We start from the raw sequence: 20,132 nt of genomic DNA, 5'->3' as shown, positions 1-20,132 counted from the left end.
TGCAACCTCCACCTCCCAGGTTCAAGTGATTCTCCTGCCTCAGCCTCCCTAGCAGCTGGGAATATAGGCACGTGCCACCATACCTGGCTAACTTTTGTGTTTTTAGTAGAGACTGGGTTTCACTATGTTGGCCAGGCTGATCTAGAACTCCTGGCCTCAAGAGATCTGCCTGCCTCCGCCTCCCAAAGTGCTGAGATTACAAGCGTGAGTCACCCCACCCCGCGAGCCTGCATTCTTTTCTGTTGCTCTGTGTGTCTGTTTTGTGCACTACAACCTCACTGCCTTGACTCCTGTAGCGTCGTAAGTCTGAATATCTCGTAGCATAAGTCCTCCAAATGTGTTCTTATTCAAGATTCTTCTGATTCTATTTTAGTCCTTTGTATTTCTACATAAATTTTTAAATTGGTTCCTCAGATTCCACATAGCAATATCTGCTGTCGTATTTCACAAAGAATGTATTGCATCTATAGAGCAATTTGGGGAGAACTCAACTCAGTAATACGTGGTAGGGGGAGCCCCACAATGTGAAAAGGAAGGAATAAGCTGGGAACAAATACCTGCAACTCATCTCAGGAAAATGACTCGCATCCCCAATATGTAAAGAGCTCCTAGAAACTGATAAGAAAAAGATCAGCCAAAGAGAGTATGAGACCCTTTACAGAAAGAAATACAAAAGGCTTTAAGCATATGAGCGTATGTTCATTCTCAATGATAATATACAAAATTGTCTAATCCAAAGGCTTGAAAATATACTCCGAAGCTGTGTAGAAATAGGAACTTTTATTCATTGCCGACAGAAATATAAGTTGCCTGCCAATGGATGCAGTTTGACCATATCTATCAAAGTTACAAATTGGCCAGGCGCAGTGGCTCACACTTGTAATACTAGCACTTTGGGAGGCCAAAGCAGGCGGATCACTTGAGGTCAGGAGTTTGAGACCAACTTGGCCAACATGGTGAAACCCCATCTCTACAAAAAAATACAAAAATTAGCTGGGCATGATGGTGCTCCTGTAATCCCAGCTACTTGGGAGGCTGAGGCACTTGAACCCAGGAGATGGAGGTTGCAGTGAGCCAAGATCGCACCACTGCACTCCAGCCTGGGCAACAGAGAGAGGCTCTGTCTCAAAAGAATAACAACAACAACAAAAACCCCACAAAATAACAAATGTATTTACCCTTTCATTTATCAGTCCCAGTACAGGGAATTCATCCCACTTAACACTTCTACACTTGACGTGTGTTCACAGTTATTGATTGCGGCTTTCCTCGCAAGAGCAAAAGATTAGAAACAACCCAGTTTCCTCCAGCGAGGGTCTGGTTAAATAAATGATGACCATCCACATGACAAAATACAATGTAGTTGGGAAAGAAAATAAGAAAGAGTGAAAGGAGGGAGCCTTTTATGTATCACTCCGGAAAGATCTCTGGCTAAACCCAATTGCTACCAGGGCTAGCACTCTGTGCCTGAGACACCCAGCTGGATTTGGCAGCACCTTGGGAGATTGCTTTACCAGCGTGTCCCCAGCACCTGGGTCATCATGGTCACTAGGGGCCAGGCCGGAGCTCCCGGCCCAGCTCAACCACTGACCAGAAGAGAGACATTGGCCAGTCCTCCCGTGGGGGCACATAGCCCAGGTCGTGCAGTGAACTCTAACCCTGGGCCTCCAGGTCACGTGAAGACAGACAAACCGCAGGGAGCTCTTCTTTGCTTACCTTAAAGAATCAAGGCCAACTTCGTTATGGAACCAGTAAATGGATTTCTTCGCATGCCCATTTTATACATGGGAAAACTGAGGCCCAGTGAGGGGAAAGCCATTGAGAATCATGGATAGCATGGCATGGCCGTTCGAAGCAAGGATCCCACATCCCCTCCATCACAGGCCCCACCCAGGCTGGCCCTGAGCTGCTGGACAGAAACTTGTGCCTGACCTACCGATCCCGGCAGCTGCTCCCACTGAGCTTGGACCACGTGCTTGAGACATGCCTCCCCTCATTTAAACCCTGCTCGGGCAGCCTCACACCAGTGGGGACTGTGCTTGTTCACAGCAACTCTCTCAAGCCTCTAGAACAGAGCCTGACACAGGAGGTGCTTAGTGTTTACTGAAAAATAGATGAATGAATCAGTGTAATCCTCCCAACAGCCCTTCGAGTGGGTGCTCTAAAGAATCCTGCGACACAAAGAAGTCTTGGGTTCATTCATTCATTCATGCATTCAGCACCTGTGTGCTGCTCCCTGTTGTATGCAGACACCTGGAATATGACAGTGAGCCTCAGACACCTGGAATATAACAGTGAGCCCCAGACCCCTGGAATATGATGGTGAATGCCAGACCCCTGGAATACGATGGTGAACCCCAGACCCGTGGAATATGATGGTGAACCCTAGGCCCCTGGAATACGATGGTGAACCCAGACACCTGGAATACAGCAGTGAACCCCAGATATCTGGAATACGACAGTGAATCCCAGACACCAGGAATGCGATGGTGAATCCCAGACACCTGGAATATAACAGTGAACCCAGACACCTGGAATACGACGGTGAACCCCAGACACCTGGAATATGGTGGTGAACCCCAGGCCCCTGGAATATGTCAGTGAACCCCAGACACCTGGAATACAGCGGTGAACCACAGATACCTGGAATACAACAGTGAATGCCAGACACCTGGAATATGATGGTGAACCCCAGACCCCTGGAATGACAGTGAACCTATACACCATCCCTGTCCTGAGAGCTCACAGCCCAACAGAGGGGACAGCATCTCACCCACAGCCAGCAGTGGAGGCTACAAAGCTAGAGCCACCTCCAGCTGCAACACTTGGACCAGCTCCAGAGCTAAAGCCATCTTCAGTGTCGGTTCTTGCACTCCTTCTGGCACCAGGCTAGAGTTAGAATCAGCTCCAGAACAAGAGCCAGTTCTAGATCCAGCTCCAGCACCACTGCCCAGGATAGAGGCAGCTCCAGCCCCGGCTCAGGCCCCAGCTACTGAGCCAGTTTCACAGCCAGAATCCAGCAGCTCGAGCATCGGCCACCACTCCAGCTCCAGTGCGGGAGCCTCAGGTGGGCGCCACCTTCAGCACCAGCTCCTGTGCCAGAGCTTTACTGCCCCTCCCTGGGATGGCAACATTTCATTTTTATAGTATGTTTCTGTTTCATATTCTTTATGGTTTATTATGTTTTGTGATTTAAATTTCATAGACAGATCAGGTGCAGTGACTCATGCCTATAATTCCAGCTCTTTGGGAGGCCGAGGCACATGGATCGCTGGAGCTCAGGAGTTTGAGACCAGCCTGGGAAACATGGTGAAACCCTGTTTCTACCAAAAAAAAAAAAAAAAAAAAAAATTAGCCAAGCGGTAGTCCCAGCTCCTCGGGAGGCTGAGGTGGGAGGATCCCTTGAGCCTGGGAGGTTGAGGTTGCAGTGAGCCGAGATTACATCACTGCACTCCAGCCTGGGTGACAGAGCAATACTCTGTCTCAAAAAACTAAAACAAATTACACACAATGAAATGAAATTCAAACTTTAATCATTGTAAACTGTACAATTCATGGATATTAAATGCATTTACTATGTGGTATAACCATCACCACTGTCTAGTTCTAGAATGTTTTCATCACCACTAACAGACACCCTGTACCCATTAAGCAGTCACTCTCCACCCCTCACCCCTGACAACCACTCATCCACTTTGTCTCTATGGAGTTCTCTGTCTGGCCTGTGGCCCCCTCTTGAGCACAGCTGACCATCCTTCTGCCCTTCCCCACCAAGCTGAAGACCCCTGACAACGCCAACACGTTTTCAACCATGAACTCTACCGCAGACTGTGACTTTGTCCAAAAGAAGCAACGCTTACCAAGGGGACACAGGTCAGGTGTGGAGCCAGCTTGGCCCTCCTTGCATGAAGCAGAAGGGACTGGAGATTCCCAAGAGCATCCTCTCAGCCATCTCCTGTGCTGACTCACCACAGGGCCGCCCTCCCAAGGGTCTGGCTGGTGGCTAGGCACTTACAGACTGGAGGGGACCAGGCCAGTCAGGCACCTTCCACCCACCTGCAAGCCCAGGCCACCCCAGACTCCAGTGACTCTGTCCTTCTGTTGGATAAAACACCTGTTGGTCACCAGGCTGACCTGGCCTCAGTGGACCGCCATAAGTGCCTTCTGTGCCCCGGGAACCAGAGGACCAGCTAACCCTTTCCAGAGGGTGCTGCCACCATGTTCCAAGCCCTGTTGGCCCCAGGTGCTGCCCCCCGCCAGCATGTCCCTGACACCCTTCTAGTACAGGTCACTGCCATCCATGTCTGGGGCATCCTGGAGCACCCACTCACCCAGCAGATCTGACTATGGTGAAGCTGCCCTTCCAGCCGCCAGGCCCCCAGCAGTGAGCTCAGGACCAGAGGCAGCTTCCACTCAAGCCCTGAGACCAGCTCAGGTGAGCTCCTCCCTCAGCAGCCGGGACATTGCCAATGCACTCACTCAGCCGGCTCCTCCAGATGCAAAGTGGAGGAGATCAATGCCAGCTTTGTCCTGGAGCCCCCTAATGGCAGGGAAAGAAGGCGACTGCTCGCCCTTCTCCCTGACAGGTGTTTCATTCTATGTCCCCTCCCAGCCAGGTGCTGCATTCCCCACTCTGCACCCACAAAAGAAGGGACAACCCCTTGACTCCTGAATGGAGCTGCTAAGAAGCCCCAGAGAGGGACGCTGGCCTCAGAAGCCCTGCAGGGTCCAGGCTTCTGCTGATCTTGCTATTCCCACAGTTCTGGGAATCGACCTTGCTGTCATGCCCGGGGACCTCCAGCATCAACTCTGACTCCAGCAGCACTTCCTCCTCTTCACCCTCCAGCACACCATGGCTGCTAAACCCACCTTCAAATTACCAGTCTCAGGGCTCTGCAGCCACAGCTCCTAACACTGCTCTACAACCTGCAGGTAGGCAACGCCACATCATCCATATTGGCCTGGACAAGGACAAGGCAACAGGTACAAGAGCGTCCTGGGGTGCCAGGCAGGCGGGCAGTCCCTGGTCCCCTCACTCAGGCCTCTCCTGCAGGACTGTTTTGACAAGTAACCCATTCTGGACCATGCAGGCAGCATGCCCAGCCTGAGAGGAGGCAGACGGTCCCCACGGGCCTCATCTAGAGCCAGAACCAGCTCCCAAACCAATTTAGAATTGGAGCCAGTACCAGACACAGAGCTAGACTCAGTGCCAAGTTCAGAGGAAGAGCCAGTGGCAGCACTAGCTGCAGTGGTAGTTCTAGCACCAGCTCTAGAGCTTGAACCGGCTCCAAACTGATTACAGAATTAGAGTCAATGCCAGGCTCATACTACAGCCAGCACCAGATTCAGAGGAAGTCAGGTCCAGAGCCAACTCTAGCACTAGCTCCCAGCTAGAGCCTGTGCTGCCTCCAGAGCCTACACAAGAGCTCTAGCTCCAACACCGAAGCAACTCCAGAGACAGAGGCAGCTCTCTCGGATACCATCTCTAGAGCTAACCCCAGCTGCAACAAGAGCTCTAGCTCCAACACCAATCTAGAAATCGCTCAAGCACCACCACTCCCAGCAACTCCAGGGATAGAGGCAGCTCTAACCCCAACTCTGGTGCCATCTCTAGAGCTATGACCTGCCCCAGCACCAATTCAAGGAGACAGCCAGTGAGAGTTTTCATTTCAGATACAGCCCCAGAACCTCCTGTAGCATCACCTCCTGACCTAGAGCCACTCCAGCATCCATCTCATAGCTAAGGCTAGTGCTGGCTACACGTCAAGACCTTACTCTGCCATCACCTCCAGAGGGAGAGCCAGTCACTGGCCCAGAACCATAGCTAGACTCAGCTCTGGCACCAGCTCCAGTCCCAGCTCTCAAGATACAGCCAGTGCCAGCCCCAGAACCAGAACCTTCATGACCCTCACCTGTCAAAGGCATTCTTTTTTTTTTTCCTGCCTGGTTTTCTTTTATTCATATACTTTATAGTTACCTGTATTTTATGTTATAAAATTCATATAAAATAAAGGTTACTTTTTTTTTTTTTGACACGGAGTATTGCTCTGTCGTCAGGCTGGAGTGCAATGGCATGATCTCAGCTCACTGCAACCTCCGCCTCCAGAGTTCAAGCGATTCTCCTGCCTCAGCTCTGGATTACAGGCATGGCATTACAGGCGCAGGATTACAGGCGCCCGCCACCATGCCCGGCTAATTTTTGTATTTTTAGTAGAGACGGGGCGGGGTGGGTCACCATGTTGGCCAGGCTGGTCTTGAACTCCTGACCTCGTAATCCGCCCGCCTCGGCCTCCCAAAGTGCTGGGATTACAGGCATGAGCCACCACGCCCGGCCTAAAGTTTACCTTTTAAAACATACTCAATGGTACAACTGAGTGGTATTCACTACATTCACCATCCTGGGCACCATCACCACTCTCTAGTTCTAAACACTTCCATCACCCCAAATGGAAACCCCGCCCCTGGTAAGCAGTCACGCCCCATCTCCCACTCCGCGCGCGCGTCTAGCACCAGAGCTGGCCCTTGAGCTGGCATTAGAGCTCCCCCTGCTGTCAGCCTCGAATCTGCCACCCATGTCTACTCGTCTACCTTCTCTGGATTTTTCATACAAGTGAAATCATATCACGTGTGGCCTTCGCTGAAGGGTTTCTTGCATTTAGTAAGAGGTTTTCAAGGTTCATCTGCTTTGTAGCATATATCAATACCTCATCTCTCCTTATGGCTGAATAATATTCCACTGTATGGACAGACCACACTTTTTTTTTTTTTGAGACAGGGTCTCACTCTGTTGCCTGCCCAGGCTGGAGTGCAATGGCACAATCATGGCTCACTGCAGCCTCGACAACCCAGGTTCAAGCAATCCTCTCACCTCAGCCTCCTGAGTAGTTGGGATTACAGGCACACGTCATCACACCCGACTAAGTTTTGTTTTTTTTTGTAGAGATGAGGTCTTACTGTGTTGCCTAGACTGACCTTGAACTGCTCCTGGCCTCAAGTGATCCTCCTACCTCATCCTCCCAAAGTGCTGGAATTATAGGCATGAGCCACCACACCCAGCTTGTATTCAATTCTTTTGGGTATATACCTAGGAAAGAAATCACGGAGTCCAATGGTAGCACTATGCTGAATTTTCTGGGAACTGCCAAACTGCTTTCCAGCCACTGCACCATTTTACACTTACTCCAGCAAAATATGAGGCTTTGGTTTCCTCAACATCCTCTCCAGCAGTCGTTACTTTCATTTTTTAAAATGTAGCCACCTAGTGGCTGTGAAGTGGGATCTCATTGTGGTTTTGGTTTACATTTCTCCAATATCTCAGGATGCGAATCATCTTTTCCGGTGCTAATGGCCACTTACTTGTACATCTGCTTTGCAGAAATGTCTGTGCAAGTCTTTTACCCATTTTTAATTAGGTTATTTGTGTTTTGATGTTGAGCAGTAAAAATTCTGTACCTATTCTGGATATAAAACCGTTGTCAGATTTATAATTTGCAAATATTTTCTACCATTCCGTGGGTTCGCTTTTCATTCTTTTCAGGGTGTACTTAAGGGGTTTTAATTTCAATGAAGTCCAATTTATCTGTTTTTTTCTTCTGTTGTTTGTGCTTTTTGTATATTTAAGAAACCATTTCCAAATCAAAGGGCATAAAGATTTGCTCCCATGTTTTTTTCTAAGAGTGTCATTTTTCTTCCCCCCGCCTAGGCTGGAGTGAGTGCAGTGGCGCGACCTCGGCTCACTGCAGCCTCCGCCTCCTGTGTTCAAACAATTCTCGTGCCTCAGCCACCCGAGTAGCTGGGATTACAGGCATGTGCCACCATATCTGGTTAATTTTTTTGTATTTTTAATAGAGACAGATTTTACCATGTTGGCCAGGCTGGTCTCGAACTCCTGGCCACAGGCGTTCCACACACCTCAGCCTCCCAAAGTGCTGAGATTACAGGCATGAGCCACCACACCCGGCCGAGTGTTAAAGTTTCATTTCTCTAATTTAGGTCTTTAATTCCTTTTAAGTCAATATCTTATATGGTATTAGGTAAGGCTCCAGCCTCCCTCTTTCGCCTGAGGACATCCAGTTCTGCTGGCACCATTTGTGAAAGAGACTGTTTCTGCCTCATTGAATGATCCTGATGGCCATGTTGGAAATCAATTGACGTACATGTATGGATTTATCTCCTGATTCTCAACTGTATTCCACTGATCTGTATGTGTGTTCCTCATCTCTGCTGAAACTTTGCTGAAATTGTTCATTAACTCTAACACTATTTTTATTCCATAGAATTTTCTACAAATAAGTTCATGTCATCAATAAATAGAGATACTTGGCCGGGTGCAGTGGCTCATGCCTGTAATCCCAACACTTTGGGAGGCCGAGGCGGATGGACTACAAGGTCAGGAGTTCAAGACCAGCCTGGCCAACATGGTGAAACCCCATCTCTACTAAAAATACAAAAATTAGCTGGGCGTGGTGGTGTGCACCTGCAATCCCAGCTACTTGGGAGGCTGAGGCAGGAGAATCACTTGAAGCTGGGAGGCAGAGGTTGCAGTGAGCTGAGATTGCGCCACTGCACTCCAGCCTGGGTGACAGGGAGAGACTCCATCACAAAAAAAAAAAACCAAGAAAACAGAGATATTTTTACTTCTTCCTTTCCAATTTCAGTGCCTTTATTTCTTTGTCTTGCCTAATTGCTCGGCCAAACTTCCATCGCGATGTTGGAGTGAAGTGCTGAAAGCAGGCATCCTCGTCTTGTTCATCTTAGGCGGAAAGCTCTCAGTCTTTCACCACCGAGTCACAGTAGGTGTGCGTTTTTCATAAGAACTCTTTATCCTGTTGAGGAAGTTCCCCTTCTGTTTCTCTTTTATTGAGTGCTCGTATCATGAGTGTTGGATTTTGTCAAATGCTTTTTCTGCATGAATTGAGATGGCGGGTTTTCCCCTTCATTCTAGGGAGACGGTGTGTTGTATTGAAGATGTCGGGAAGTCTGGGAAGGATTGATGTTACATGTTAAATGTTTGGGAGGATTCGTCAGTGAAGTTACCTGGTTCTGGGCTTTTCTTTCTGGGGAAGTTTCTGATCACTGACTCAATCTCCTCACTCTGACAGGTCTGTTTAGATTTTCCATTTCTTGACTCAGGTGTGGTAGTTTGTATATTTCTAGGAATGTGTCCATTTCATTTATGTTAACTAACTAGTTGGCCTACAATTGTTCCTAGCATTCTCTTTATAAATCCTTTTTATTTCCGTGGGGTCATTGGTGATGTCACCCTGTCATTTCTGATGTCACCCTGTCATTTCTGATTTTAGTAATTTGAGTCTTATCTCTTTTTTTCTTAGTCAACTCGCTAAAGCTTTCTCAATTTTGTAAACTTTTCATGGAAGGAACATGCTGGCCGGGCACGGTGGCTCACGCCTGTAATCCCAGCACTTTGGGAGGCCGAGGCGGGCAGATCACGAGGTCAGGAGATTGAGACCACCGTGAAACCCCGCCTCTACTAAAAATACAAAAATAGCTGGGCATGGTGGCGGGCTCCTGTAGTCCCAGCTACTCAGAGAGGCTGAGGCAGGAGAATAGCGTGAACCCGGGAGGCGGAGCTAGCAGTGAGCCGAGATTGCGCCACTGCACTCCAGCCTGGGCGACAGAGCAAGACTCTGTCTCAAAAAAAAAAAAAAGAAAAAGAAAAAGGAACATGTTTTCACTGATTTCCTCTAGTGCTCCTCTGTCCTCTATCCCATTTATCTCTGCTCTAATCTTTATTATTTCCTTCCATCTGCTAACTTTATGGGGTTTTGGGGGTTTTTTGTTTGTTTGTTTTGTTTTCTTTACGACAGGGTCTCACTCTGTCACCCAGACTGGAGTGCAGTGGCGTCATCTTGGCTCACAGCAGCCTTGACCTCATGGACTCAAGTGATCCTGCCACCTCAGCCTCTCAAGTAGCTGGGACCACAAGCACATGCTAATTTTTTGAATTTTTTGTAGAGACAGAGTTTCACCATCTTGCCCAAGCTGGTCTTGAACTCCTGAGCTCAAGCAATCCTTCTGCCTCAGCCTCCCAAAGTGCTGGGATTACAGGCATGAACCTCCATGCCTGCGAGGGCGTCTTCTAATCAACCCCTGGCACCAACCAGGGCTTCCCTTCCTAGGGTCTCACTTGCAGAGTGGCTAAGAACTTACAGACTGGAGTGGACAAAGCCATCCAGACACCCTCCACCCACCTGTCAGCCCAGGCCACCTCCAGATTCCAGTTTCACACTGAACCTGTCCTGCTGCTGGGCAGGACACCTCCTGGTCACCAGGCTGACCTGGCCTCTGTGGACTACTCACTGCCTTAGATGCCTTTTGCTCCCCAGGATCCAAAGGAGTAGCTGACTTTTTCCAAGGAGCACTACCCATGGGGACGGAGCCCTGACACCAAAGGGATAGCTGGCCTCCATGCACTTCCCTCACACCTTCCCAGATATGAGTCACAGCCACCTGTGCCAACGAGCACCCTTAGAACACCCATTCACCCAGCAGGTGTGACTGCTGCAAAGCTGAACCTTCCATCTGGCTGCCAGGCCCCCAACATGGAGCCTGGGACCAGCAGCAGCCCCTACTCCAAGTGCTGGAACCAGCTCAGATGCAACCCTCTCTGTAGGGTCCAGCCCCACAGGGTCAGTGGGTTTTCTCCCCGTGTGTGGAGAGGAGAGAGTGTAGAAATAAAGACACAAGACAAAGAGATAAAAGACAGCTGGGCCTGGGGTACCACTACCACCAAGACGCGGAGACCAGTAGTGGCCCCGAATGCAAGGCTGTGCGGATATTTATTGGGTACAAGAAAAAGGGGCAGGGTAAGGAATGTGAGCCATCTCTAATGATAGGTAAGGTCACATGGGTCACGTGTCCACTGGACACGGGGCCCTTCCCTGCCTGGAAGCCAAGGCAGAGAGACAGAGAGAGGGGAGAGAGAGAAAGAGACAGCTTATGCCATTATTTCGGCTTATCAGAGACTTTTATTACTTTCACTAATTTGCTACTGCTATCTAAAAGGCAGAGCCAGGTGTACAGGATGGAACATGAAGGCGGACTAGGAGCGTGACCACTGAAGCACAGCGTCATAGGGAGACGGTTAGGCCTCTGGATAACTGTGGGCAGGCCTGACTGATGTCAGGCCCTCCACAAGAGGTGGAGGAGTAGAGTCTTCTCTAAACTCCCCCAGGGAAAGGGAGACTCCCTTTCCCGGTCTGCTAAGTAGCGGGTGTTTTTCCTTGACACTGACGCTACTGCTAGACCACGGTCCACTTGGCAATGGGTGTCTTCCCAGATGCTGGCATTACCACTAGACCAAGGAGCCCTCTGGTGGCCCTGTCCGGGCATAACAGAAGGCTCACACTGTTGTCTTCTGGTCACTTCTCACTGTGTCCCCTCAGCTCCTATCTCTGTATGGCCTGGTTTTTCCTAGGTTATGATTGTAGAGCAAGGATTAGTATAATATTGGAATAAAGAGTAATTGCTACAAACTAATGATTAATGACATTCATATATAATCATATCTATGATCTATATCTAGTATAACTATTCTTATATATTTTATTACACTGGAACAGCTCGTGCCCTCAGTCTCTTGCCTCGGCACCTGGGTGGCTTGCCGTCCACACCTCTCAATCCGAGGAGTCTGGGACTCTACATTCTGGGACTCCAGCTAATTTTATGCATAAAAATTATGGGCCCAGAACTTGTGCATTTTTAGAAAAATGGGTTAACCTAACTAAAGAAAACTTAGAATTAAGATGGCTGCAATGGGGAAGTTTTAATTTGGATAAAACTGTTTATTTATGAGGCATATTAGAAAAGGGGGAATGAAAAAGCCCACGAAACAGTGGGATGTGTATTCTTTTATTGGTATGCAGAGGCCCCTACAAGAGTAAATGAATCAAAAATTGACTCCTTAAAAGATTCTTCGCAAAAAGCAATGAAAAGCTTAAGCAACAGACTAAGGACATGATGAAAGAGGACTGTACTGTGACTGACCTCATCCCGACTGTTCCTTCTCTTTATCCTTCTCTACCTACATACTCTGAGTCCACTAACCTTTTTGCTAAATTACCCTTTCAGGCCAGGCATGGTGGCTCATGCCTATAATCCCAGCACTTTGGGAGGCCGAGGTGGGTGGATCACCTGAGATCAGGAGTTTGAGACCAGCCTGGCCAATATGGTGAAACCTCGTCTCTACTAAAAATACAAAATTAGCTGGGTGTGGTGCTGCACGCCTGTAATCCCAGCTACTCGGGAGGCTGAGGCAGGAGAACTGCTTGAACCCAGGAGGCAGAGGTTGCAGTGAGCCGAGACCATACCACTGCACTCCAGCTTGGGTGACAGAGTGAGACTCTGTCTCAAAAAAATAAAAAATAAAAAAAAATATATATTACCCTTTCACCCTGAAGATTATTAAAAAAAAAATTAAGTTAGACAGACACCTTACAAAGTGAGACTTTCTGACCAGTCATGCCTGCCTGCTATAACTACTTTCACTCCATGGTCTAAAACTGAGCTTAGAGCCATTGTGAGGGACTTCCTTGATCCAAGAGAAAATCCTCAAAAATGTACTGAGGAATTTAGAATCCTCATAGGAGCTTATGATCCAGGACTTCCTGACCTTGACTAATGTATTCCCATGATATTGGGGCCTGGTAAAGCTCGGAAATGGATGGCAGCAGCAGAATGGGACAAACCTGAGGAGGATATTAAAGACCCCTCCAAAAGCTCCTCACAAGAAGGACCAAAAGTCGCTGGAAAAATTGCTGAAACCCTTTTAAATTCAATTCCTAAAATTTTTCCACAAAAAATTGACTGGTCCATCATACAATCTTGTAAACAAACAAAAAAAGATTTCAGTTTCAGATTACAGAACTCAGAAATGCGGTTTGTGAAACATTCTGGGATCCGAGTACAGCAAGAAGTATTCCCTGCAAGGACTGAAACGGCATTAAGTGCTCTATTTGTAAATGGACTCCATCCCGAACTCAGCAATTTAATTAAAATACATAAGTTGGGATAGGAAGTTACAGATACGACTAAATTGTTGGCCTTAGCTGAACATTTTGAGAGGACTCTAGAGCAAGAAAAAACTCAAAAGGCTAACAAGCTTATGGCCCTTCAGTTATAACAGTTACAGGGACCGGGACCCAAGGGGTCAATCATTTTATTTATTTATTTAGAGACGGAGTTTTGCTCTGTCACCCAGGCTGGAGTGCAGTGGCGAGATCTCGGCTCACTGCAACCTCCACCTCCCAGGTTCAAGCGATTCTCATGCCTCAGCCTCCCAGGTAGCTGGGATTACAGGTGCGTGCCACCGTGCCCAGCTAATTTTTGCATTTTTAGTACAGACAGGTTTTCACCATGTTGGCCAGGCTGGTCTCGAACTCCTGACCTCAAAATATCCACCCGCCTTGGCCTCCCAAATTGCTGGGATTACAGGCGTGAGCCACCGCGCTCTGCCTCCTTCTCATTTTAAATCACAATCAAGAGGTCCTAGAACAAGAAGTTCTTTACCCCAAGATGTCTGCCTGTATTGCAAACAACCAGGGCACTGGAAAAGGGATTGTCCGCTTTTACATCAGTCCACCGATGAGCCTCCCTTTCGGTCAAACTGTTTCACCACTAGAGGGAGCCCAAGAGACCTTAGGCCTCCTGATAATAATCAACCTTAATGAGGTTCCAAGGGATTCTCCAGTAGATTGCTCTCCATACCTTTTTTTTTTTTTTTTTTTTTTTTTTTGAGACGGAGTCTCGCTCTTTCACCCAGGCTGGAGTGCAGTGGCGCGATCTCGGCTCACTGCAAGCTCCCCGCCTCCCGGGTTCACGCCATTCTCCTGCCTCAGCCTCTCCGAGTAGCTGGGACTACAGGCGCCCGCCACCACGCCCGGCTAATTTTTTTTTGTATTTTTAGTAGAGACGGGGTTTCACCGTGGTCTCGATCTCCTGACCTCGTGATCCGCCCGCCTCGGCCTCCCAAAGTGCTGGGATTACAAGCGTGAGCCACCGCGCCTGGCCTCTCCATACCTTTAAATCAGCGTGGAGACCGGCCGGGCGCGGTGGCTCACGCTTGTAATCCCAGCACTTTGGGAGGCCGAGGCGGGCGGATCACGAGGTCAGGAGATCGAGACCACGGTGAAACCCCGTCTCTACTAAAAATAATAATAATAAAAAAAATTAGACGGGCGTGGTGGCGGGCGCCTGTAGTCCCAGCTGCTCGGAGAGGCTGAGGCAGGAGAATGGCGTGAACCCGGGAGGCGGAGCTTGCAGTGAGCCGAGATTGCGCCACTGCACTCCAGCCTGGGCAACAGAGCGAGACTCTGTCTCAAAAAAAAAAAACAAAACCAACGTGGAGAAACAGGTTAAAATAAATGGGGAGTTGTGTACAGTCCTCGGGGATATGGGGGCTACTCTGTCTACCATAAACCCCGCTTTAATAAGCCAACAAATCCCTCAGAGTAAAAAGGTCATTTCTGTGGTGGGGGTTTCAAATCAAGTTCAAGAGGTTCCCGTATCTGAACCAATCCAATTAACTTTGGGCCCCTTTTCAGAAAAGCACTTTTTTACCATGTTATACTCCTCCAGTAAACTTGTTAGGGCGAGATTTACTTTCAAAGCTAAAAGGGCACATAAAATTTTTCTTAGGAGAAATAATCTTAGAGTTTCCTGATTCTCCTGGACTAGAATTGTTATGCTGTCTACAGACAGAAATCTGTAAGATTGAAACTCAGGCCTGTAATAGCCCTGATCTTTCAAAAATATCTAAATGCTTTTGGGCCTCTTCCCCAACTGATATGGTAAGAATTAAAAGTTTGGAACCTATAAAAGTACAAACAGATCATTCTAAACCTTTGCCGAAATTACCCCAATTTCCTCTAAAACCTGAAGCAGTTCAAGGGCTCTCGCCAATTGTAGAGGATTTAATTAAATAAAGACTCATAATCCCATGCACCAGCCCTTGTAACACTCCAATCCTCCAGTTAAAAAACCAAATGGACGAGGCTAGAGATTTGTTCAAGATTTATGGGCAATTAATAAAATTGTAATACCAAGATTCCTGTAGTTCCAAATCCTGATACTTTATTATCTAATGTACCAATTAGTTCCAAGTGGTCCACAGTAATAGATCTCTGCTCAGCCTTCTTTAGCATTCCAGTTCATAAAGAAAGCTTGGTGGCTCATGCCTGTAATCCCAGCACTTTTGAAGGCTGAGGCAGGCGAATCACCTGAGGCCAGGAGCTCGAGACCAGCCTGACCAACGTGGTGAAACCCCATCTCTACTAAAAATACAAAAAGTAGTCAGGCATGATGGCAGGCACCGGTAATCCCAGCTACTCGGGAGGCTGAGGCAGGAGAATTACTTGAACCCAGGAGGCAGAGGTTGCAATGAGCGAAGACCATGCCATTGCATTCTAGCCTGGGCAACAACAGTGAAACTCCGACTCAAAAAAAAAAAAAAAGAAAAAAAAAGTCAATACTTGTTTGCCTTTACTTGGAAAAACAGGCAATACACCTGGGCTGTAAAGCCACTTCATATTTTTCCCAGGCATTGCATCAGGACTTAATAACACTACAATTTCCTCAAAATTCTACTCTCATTCAGTATGTAGATGACTTATTGTTATGCTCTCCCACTAAGGAGTGCTCTGAAATGGACTCAGTTTACCTTTTACAGCAACTTGCGTGTAAAGGTCACAAGGCATCAGTGGAAAAACTTCAGTTTTCAAAAGAAAAAGTCCACTATTTGGGACATGACTTGATTGCCAAAGGGATTTCCTCTCACCTGGGAGGGTAAAAACTATTCAAAGTTTTCTTTGACCTGAAACCAAAAGACAATTAAGAGGATTTCTTGGACTTACATGATATTGCAGATCCTGGGTTCCGAATTTTTCCTTAATAGCTTCTCCATTGTATGAACTCACGAAAAATGCTGTACCAGAGCCTTTACCTTGGGAAGATAGTCATAAGCAGGCTTTTAGCCAAATGAAGTTGGCCTTACAACAGCCCCCAGCTTTAGGACTTCCAAAATACCCTAAGCCTTTCACCTTGTTTGTTCATGAGTGTGACAATCAGGCATTAGGAGTCCTTACACAAGCACATGCTGCTAAACATAGGTCCATTGCATATGATAGCCTGCAATTAGGCCCAGACTCTAAGGCATATTCTAACTGTTTAAAAGCAGTAGCAGCAACTGCCGAGCTGGTAGAAGCTTCATCAGATCTGGTTTTAGGAAGTGAACTTAATTTGCAAATCTCACATGCTGTGGAAAGCCTGTTAAATTCCAACCAAACCCAGCATTTTTCAGTAAGTAAACTAACATCTTATGAATTACTGCTATCTCCTAATCTTCATCTAAAATGCTGTAATCTACTTAACCCTGCTTCTTTGTTACCTCTGCCTGATGATGGTGAAGATCACAATTGTGTAAGTGTAGTGTCAGAAATAGTGGCCCCTCATGCTGATTTACGAGATACCGCACTGGATAATCCTGAATTAATACTTTTCGTTGATGGGTCCTATCCTAAAATCTCAGAAGGAAAATACCAGGCAGAATATGCTGTTACCACCCAAAATGAGTTAATAGAGAAGGAAACTCTTTCTCAATTTAAGTCAGCCCAACCTGCAGAGCTTTTTGTCCTTAACCCAAGTTTGTCATATAGCTAAGGACAAGTCAGTAAATATTTATACAGCTAGTAGATATGCTTTCGGAGTAGTACATGATTTTGGCATGATATGGAAACTACGGGGGTTTCTTATCTCTAGTGGGACCTCCATCAAAAATGGACCCCAAGTAAATGAGCCCCTTTCGGCTATCCTGTTACCATTGTAGATTGTTGTTACTAAGATTGAAGCTCATACTTGTAGAACTGAACCCAAATATCAGGGGAATGCTTTAGCAGATTTTTATGCTAAATCAGCTAGTGCTGAAGCTGTTAAGATATGCAATCTGAATGACCTCCATTGCATTAAGCCAAGCCAACTTCCTTATGATGACCTATTTAGTAAACAGTGCAGTGCACCTGATTTGGAAAAGCAAAATTGGTATCTAAAAGGATGTAAATTTAATGTGATGCACAGAGTCACGGAGGGCCCAGACGGCCGCTTGGTCCTTCCTGAGTCTTTGAAGCTTCCATCGTTGCAAACTCTGCACTCCACCACTCATCATGGAACAGACAAAATGATCCAAATTATGAAAAAATACTGGTGGGGTGACTGTTCCAAAATTGCTAAAATGGTTTATAATCAATGTTTGACTTGTCAAACTCATAGTCCTGGAAAAACAATCAAAACTTCCGGTCATATATTTCCACCACCTGATGAACCATTTGAGCATTTACAGCTGGACTTAATTCAGTTGTGACCCGCAATGGGGTATCAGTATGTTCTTGTAATAGTTTGCATGTTTTCTGGTTGGATAGAGGCCTTCCCGTATAGGAAAGCTGATGCTGTGACCATAGCTAAGAAATTATTTTAAAATGGCTTTTCTTTGTGGGGGATCCCTCTAAAAATCTCCAGCAATACAGGAACTCATTTTACTGTGCACGTTATAAAGCAGTTCAATAAGGTGTTACTGACAGGGAGCAATTACCATTATCCCTATCGCCCTCAGTCTTCAGGAAAGGTTGAAAGAACAAATGGCATATTAAAACTGAAATTGGCAAAGTTAACTGAATCAATTGGTTTGCCTTGGCCCAAGGTAATAACTTGAATTGCAATCAGATCCACTCCCATTGGAAAACATAAATTGACGCCTTACGAAATAGTCACTGGAAGGCCTATGTCCCTAATAATAGCACTTCATGCTTCTCCTGATCTCTTAAGCTCTGATATGACTAAATACTACAAGGCTTTAATGTATTATACCAAAGTATACTTCCACCAGGTATAGGAAGCTTTTCCAGATCCACCAACTGAGGACAATCAAATCCTCCATGATCTGGAACCTGGAGACTGGGTCTTCTGGAAACGACATCAGAGGAAGACCGCTCTTGAACCTCATTGGAAGGGACCATACCAAGCTCTTCTCACCACCCATAGTGCAGTGAAGCTTCAGGGCCTTGAATCTTGGGTTCATGTCTCATGACTCAAAAGGGCTCCTTCAGGCCGGGCGCGGTGGCTCACGCCTGTAATCCCAGCACTTTGAGAGGCTGAGGTGGGCGGATCACAAGGTCAGGAGATCGAGACCATCCTGGCTAACACGGTGAAACCCCGTCTCTACTAAAAATACAAAAAATTAGCCGGGCGTGGTGGCACGTGCCTGTAGTCCCAGCTACTCGGGAGGCTGAGGCAGGAGAATGGCGTGAACCCGGGAGGCAGAGCTTGCAGTGAGCCGAGATTGCGCCACTGCACTCCAGCCTGGGCGACAAAAAACAAACAAAAAAAAGGGCCCCTTTAGACTTCTGAAACTGTACACCTGTTGGAGACTTTACAGTAAAGCTGACCAAGGAAGTCTCTCCTCAGAAGCAGACAGCACCCTAGTTTTGGCAGCTTTCCCAAGAGCATGGACCAAGGCTTCTCTGTCATCAGGGAAGCCTCATGTGCTTTTCTGTTTTCCTCATCTTCTGTCCTAATCTTGTCCTTTTCCCTACAGGCAAAGCCATGGCACCATAATCAGTGGATGGCTTTAGCTCAAGTTTACGCTCCAGCACAAAACCAGAGTAATTGCTGGGTTTGTGGGCTAATGCCAAAAAAATCAGGAAATTATTCCCCTGGTGCCAGTGCCCCTCCGCGTTCCCAATGAGAGTTACCTGAAACTCCAGGGGAAGAACAGAAATTTATTCTTGATATTCTAAACATCACTGCTGCTTGCTTCCTACACTCGCTAAAAACAACACTCTAACTTTTTCAATTGATAACTCGATCATTACCAAATATAAAAAACCAATCCAAGGCTGGGTGCAGTGGCTCACGTCTGTAATCCCAGCACTTTGGGAGGCTGAGGCAGGTGGATCAACTGAGGTCAGGAGTTCAAGACCAGCCTGGCCAACATGGTGAAACCCCATCTCTACTAAAAATACAAAAATTAGCCAGGCATGGTGGTAGGCGCCTGTAATCCCAGCTACTGGGGAGGCTGAGGTAGGAGAATCACTTGAACCTGGGAGTCAGAGGTTGCAGTGAGCTGAGATCGTGCCATTACACTCCACTCCAGCCTCGGCAACAAGAGCGAAACTTTGTCTCAAAAAAAAATCCAAGTGATGCCAGCAAAAGATATATTGTGCTTCCAGACATCAGGCACTCAAGATTTGGGAATTACTTATGTCGATACAAGTGATTGCTTGTATAATGTAACTGGATTAAATCAGTGTGGTCTCTTTTTTACTAGATATGGTTACATACCCTTACAACATGTTATAAAGGGGCTACAGAAAAGTAAATTTCCCACTGGACGTTGTTCAGGAGGTATGCAGATTTATGATTGAACAAATCTGACTGATCTCTGCCCAAATGCAACTAGGTGGCCCTCTTTTCCAATCCCCGAGGGTCTATACTGGGTCTGTGAAGAGTCTGCATATCCTGTTCTGCCTCCTCGTTGGTTCGGTTCTTGTTATGTGGCCTGGCTTACTCCTGCCTTTCAAATAGCTTCCCCTGAAAATTCTCATGATGGCCCTTATGATTGGAGGCCAAAATGATCAATAACTGAAATTAGCACTAGCCTTGAAATATTCGAGGATAAGCCAGTTTCTTCTGAGAAAAGATTCCAGTGGGGCTCCTGGGGGAGCACTCTTGGTGGTAGTGAGATACCAGTTGTATGGAATTTAAAGCTAATTCATAAATTGGGAAAAAGTCTTGGATTTTGTAATCAATCAGACCTCCCAGGGTTTCAGATGGGTAGAAGCTACTCTCAGAAAGGTAGATGACAGGGCTGGGCGTGGTGGCTCACGCCTGTAATCCCAGCATTTTGGGAGGGCGAGGTGGGCAGATCTCTTGAGGTCAGAAGTTTGAGACCAGCCTGGCCAACATGATGAAACCCCATCTCTACTAAAAATACAAAAATTAGCCGGGCGTGGTGGCTCATGCCTGTAATCCCAGCTACTTGGGAGGCTGAGGCAGTAGAATCGCTTGAACCCAGGAGGTGGTGGTTGCAGTGAGCCAAGATAATGCCATTGCACTCCAGCCTGGGC

At 47.1% G+C, this 20,132-nt stretch overlaps 1 protein-coding gene across 1 annotated transcript in view; it reads left to right on the top strand.

The window, feature by feature from the left end:
- The first annotated feature begins 1,135 nt into the window (after positions 1-1,135).
- GBGT1 (globoside alpha-1,3-N-acetylgalactosaminyltransferase 1 (FORS blood group)) overlaps positions 1,136-20,132 on the top strand; it is a 41,441-nt gene continuing 22,444 nt past the window's right edge. Inside the window, exons 1-3 of the mRNA XM_030818103.1 lie at positions 1,136-3,146; positions 4,613-4,983; positions 8,658-8,792. The gene's annotated coding sequence lies outside the window, so the exon portion shown is untranslated. The remainder of the gene's footprint in view (positions 3,147-4,612; positions 4,984-8,657; positions 8,793-20,132) is intronic.

The sequence above is a fragment of the Nomascus leucogenys genome, chromosome 8 (genome assembly GCF_006542625.1).
Source record: "Nomascus leucogenys isolate Asia chromosome 8, Asia_NLE_v1, whole genome shotgun sequence".
NCBI classification, from domain to species: Eukaryota; Metazoa; Chordata; class Mammalia; order Primates; family Hylobatidae; genus Nomascus; species Nomascus leucogenys.
This window is presented reverse-complemented; position numbering and strand designations above follow the sequence as displayed.